Below are 4426 nucleotides of genomic sequence, written 5' to 3'. Positions count from 1 at the left end.
TGGCATTTAAGCAGAGACCTGGATGTAGTGAGAAACAAGCCAAGTGAGAATGTAATGACGCTGCCAAACATGGAAAACAAAGAGAAAAATCTTCAAAGCCAGCAGCAAGAAAAGATCAAACCTGATGCCAGTGAGTTGATTCTGACTCATAGCGACCCTATAGGGCAGAGTAGAACTGCCTCAGAGGATTTCCAGGGAGCGGCTGGTAGATCTGAACTGTTGACCTTTTGGTTAGCAGTCAGGCTCTTAACCACTGCACTCCAGGGCTCCTAAGAAAAGACCAACTACCCACAAAAGAATGGCCATCCAGTTTGACAGCAGCCTTCTCAGCACTAAGTATAAATGCTAGAAGAATTCTTCACCCAAGTGAAGATTGTTCAGGGACGAGGGTAAAATAGACAATGCCAAACACACAAAATGGGAATGTGTGCAATTAGAGCTCTTTGCCGAAAGAACTACTCAAACATGTATATCTCAGAAGAAAATGAATTCAGAAGGTAGGAAATGGAAGAAGTAACAGTGAACAAAGAAATAAAGACATATTGGGTGGATTATCAAAAAAGACCAATTTTTTCTGTATTTTAAAACTCTTGTACATAATATATTAGATAAACATTTGGGAGACGGGAAGTGGGGAAGGTTAAGGTCCTTATCTTGATGAAGAGTTTAGGCATTCCGGTTAAATTTAGACTTCGTTAGAAAAATGTATCGCTCCTCCTCATTCTTCATGGCCTAGATTGGATTGAACCTTCTCCACAAGTCTTCTCTAATTACTCCAGAACTCTTTCATTTATCTTCTGAATTCCTCTAGCACTTACGGCCTGTCTACGCAATTTAGCACTTAAATACATGGTGTAACTTGTCTGCACCGTGCGGAGTACCCAGGCTTTCAAATCCCTGTTGATTAATAGGCAGGAGTGGCATCAAGGAAGAGCACCCAGCGGAGATCCTACTTCTGACACTGCTGCTAACTATCTTTGTGGATTGGAGAAGTTACTAACTTCTCTAGGTTTCAGTTTCCTCTTGGTCTGTATAGTGAGAGGATGTGGTTAGATGACATCAAAGATCCATTGGTTGATTCTTCAGCTCCTTTATTCCCTAGAAAAGTACTGTCCAGAGAGATAATCATGTGAATCAATGATATGGCGGTGCCAATGGGCAAATATTATAGCCATCTCCCTCTTTCTGTTTCCTCCTTTCTCTACCGAGGTGCTGTTATTCCTCTTCCCCGTTAGACTCCCAGTCAGCCTTGTTTGAGGACTGTTGTCTGATATGACCTGAAATGTATACCATTGACCGGACTGAGGCCAGTGGCAGCTTTTAGTCATCAAGGCCTTACCTTCTGCTAGTGCTCTGGGCTTATTATTCACAGTGTTTTGCATTAATTCATTTCCCTGTTGCATACTCTTTCTGTTTTCAGTCCTCTACACACTGACCTTCTCCCTAGATTCTGAACCATTGATTTAATCTAACCTTGGATACCTACCTGATCTTTGAGCCTAACCCGGACCCCATACTTCACTGATGGTCTAGTTTCCCCAACTGACTCCTTCCTGGGCCTTGGCTATTCTTGTGCTTTTCCCTCATCCTGGGTTGTTAGCCTTTTCTTAGCTCTCAGATCCCGAATGCTCACCCATTGTCTATAACACAACATGACAGCAAAACCCATATGATTCTTAATATTAAAGGCTTTAGAGCTATTTGGGATGCTGCAAATGATTTCAATTAAAAAATGTATAAGGTACATCTCTTTACTGGTCTGTTCCCTCCTGGCAGTTTTCTCTATAGCCCCATGGACAGGGATTAACAAGGGTTAGAAGAGGGTGTACTGTGAGTGAGAACAGTAAATACTCTCCTTCACACAAACAGCACAGCATTGATTTGGTTCTATACCTCCACCTGGATTCCTTTTGGTTTCATTTTTTTTCTGGATTTTAACCAGAAACAATGGTAGTCAGTTTTCTCATTTAGTGACAACTTCTGATGGCCCAAATTTATATTCCAAAATAAGAGTTGTAGCAAGAGGCAGCACGTAAGTTATCTATTGCTGCATAACAAATTACTACAGTTAAGCAATTTAAGGGGCCCAGGTGATGCAGTGGTTAAGAGCTATAGCTGTTAACCAAAAGGTTGGCAGTTCAAATCCACCAGCTGCTCCTTGGAAACTCTGGGACAGTTCTACTCTGTCCTATAGGGTTGCTATGAGTTGGAATCAACTCAACAGCAATGGGGTTTAACAGGTTTAAGCAACTTAAAACCACACACATTTATTATCTCACAATTTCTATGAGCCAGGAAGCCCAGGTCCTCTGCTTCAGGGTATCTCACAGGCTGCAATTAAAGTGGTAGCCGGGGCTGTAGTCTCATTCCAAAGCTCAACTGGGGAAGGACCCACTTCCAAGCTCCGTGGTTGTTGGCCAAATTCAGTTCCTGGCTAGTTGTTGGGCTTGAGGCTGCCCCAGTTCTTTATGAAACGTGATCATGGAAGTGACATTCTTTCACCTCTGCCATAGTCTATTGGTTAAAAAGAAGTCAAAACTCCTTTTCACATGCAAGAGGCGATTACACAAAGTCATGAATACCAGGAGGCAGAGATTGTTAATCTGTCCATCCCAGGCAGTAAATATAGTGGTGAAGACATTGACTTTGGAGCTGTCTACCTGCTTTCAAATTTCAGCTTCACCACTTACTATCTATGTCTCTCTGTACCTCAGTTTCTTCATTTGTATATTTGAGGTAATAATGGTACATACCACATAGGATTGTTGTGAGGATTAAATGAGATATTAAATTTAAAGTGCTTAAAACAGCCTGGCATATAGTAAATTCTGTATAACTATTGGAGCCCTGGTGGCACAGTGGTTAAGAGCTTGGCTGCTAACCAAAAAATTGGCAGTAAGAGTCCACCAGCCGCTCCTTGGAAACCCTATGTGACAGTTCTACTCTGTCCTGTAGGGTTGCTATGAGTCAGAATCGGCTCGACGGCAACGAGTATATAACTGTTAACTATTGTTATACTCTCTCTTTGCTGATTTTACTTCTAGAGAGATGGGGGCAGATTTTGCAATCTTAAGCAGTGGTGCATTTCAGTACAAAAACATACTGCATACACACAGTGGTTTTAAGATAATTACAAACAAGCATGTTATACATTTGACAAATTGCTTCCCATTGATTTACATTGGGCTCCTCAAGGGGAGTGTGGGATGCCACAAATGATAATTAAAGTGGCTAGAGACAACTATTCAGATAGAAGAGTCTTTGGGGACAATTTGATACTGTACAAAGTGGTTTCATCTTTAGGAACTGTTAAGATCAGGCCATCAAATATTTATGGGCCTTTAGCAGAAACTGTTGTGCTTCTGCTAGCTTGTAGAATCTGTTAGAAGAGTTCTGAATGAAAACTATTGCCTATAGAGGGCGTTTGAAAAGGATTTCGTGTAGAAGATGGTCTTTAGAGATATAGTTTGAAAGAGTAGATGGAATTGGCCCCTATGGCTGTCGTCAGCTGGAAAGTGTAAGAACTTTGTTTACAAAAAAGTGATATTGGGGTATTAGGAAGAAAAGGAGGTTTAGAACAAATTCAGAAAATCACAAAGCCTGTCTTGCCAACTTAAGAAATCATGCAATGATAATGAAGATTTCAGAATTTAAGGAGCAAACTAAGTTGGAATGGTTATTGCACTTCACTATTTTCAGGAAGTTTGGTAAAAGACAGATTTTATCTAGTACCATAGAAGTAGTGCAGGCCCAGGGAGGTGTCAGTCAAAGATAGATGCAAACTCCTGTCACTAGGATAAATGGCAGAATGTGACAGAGATGAGCTAGCAAAGGTTGAATGCTCAGAGTAACTGTATCCATTAGGATTTCATTTAGCTGCAAGTAGCAGAACACATAACTGACAGGACGTGAACAAGTAAGTGGTTTATTTATCACATGCAACAGGAGGTCTAGGGATAGATGATTTTGGACAAGTACATCAATGCCAAATGTCATCAAACACCCAGTTCTATTTATCTTCCTCCTCTCTACCCTTAGCAAGTTGCTTTCATTTTCATGGTCTCTAGATGACTGCTGTATCCCCAGGTATCATACCTGTTTTAGGAAAAAAAAAGGGGAGACAGAATAAATGAAGGACAGTTGGCTAAAGAGCTCTGCTAGCCAAGTCTGTCCCTTTAAAAAAACTTTCCTGAAAGCTCCAACCAGTGACTTTTTCTTTCATCTCATTGGCTAGACCTGCGTATATGTGATCTTTTCGGCCTCTATAGTAGAGGAGGGCAAGGGAGACAGGGTTGTGAATGGTTTTGGATTTCCAATTCACAGAGCCGGCCATAGTAATCTCTGTAACTCCATGCACCTCTGGTCACTCTTGCTTACGTACCTCTGGCTGGGTGTTCAAATTGTTTCCTCTGTCTATGAGCAGGGA

General features: G+C 41.3%; 1 pseudogene; it reads right to left on the bottom strand.

Moving 5' to 3' along the window:
* LOC111821086 (protein archease pseudogene) overlaps nucleotides 1-1129 on the bottom strand; it is a 4826-nt pseudogene extending 3697 nt beyond the window's left edge.
* Between the last annotated feature and the right edge of the window lie 3297 nt (nucleotides 1130-4426).

This window comes from Trichechus manatus, unplaced genomic scaffold, assembly GCF_000243295.1.
Source record: "Trichechus manatus latirostris isolate Lorelei unplaced genomic scaffold, TriManLat1.0 scaffold00063, whole genome shotgun sequence".
NCBI lineage: Eukaryota > Metazoa > Chordata > Mammalia > Sirenia > Trichechidae > Trichechus > Trichechus manatus.
This window is presented reverse-complemented; position numbering and strand designations above follow the sequence as displayed.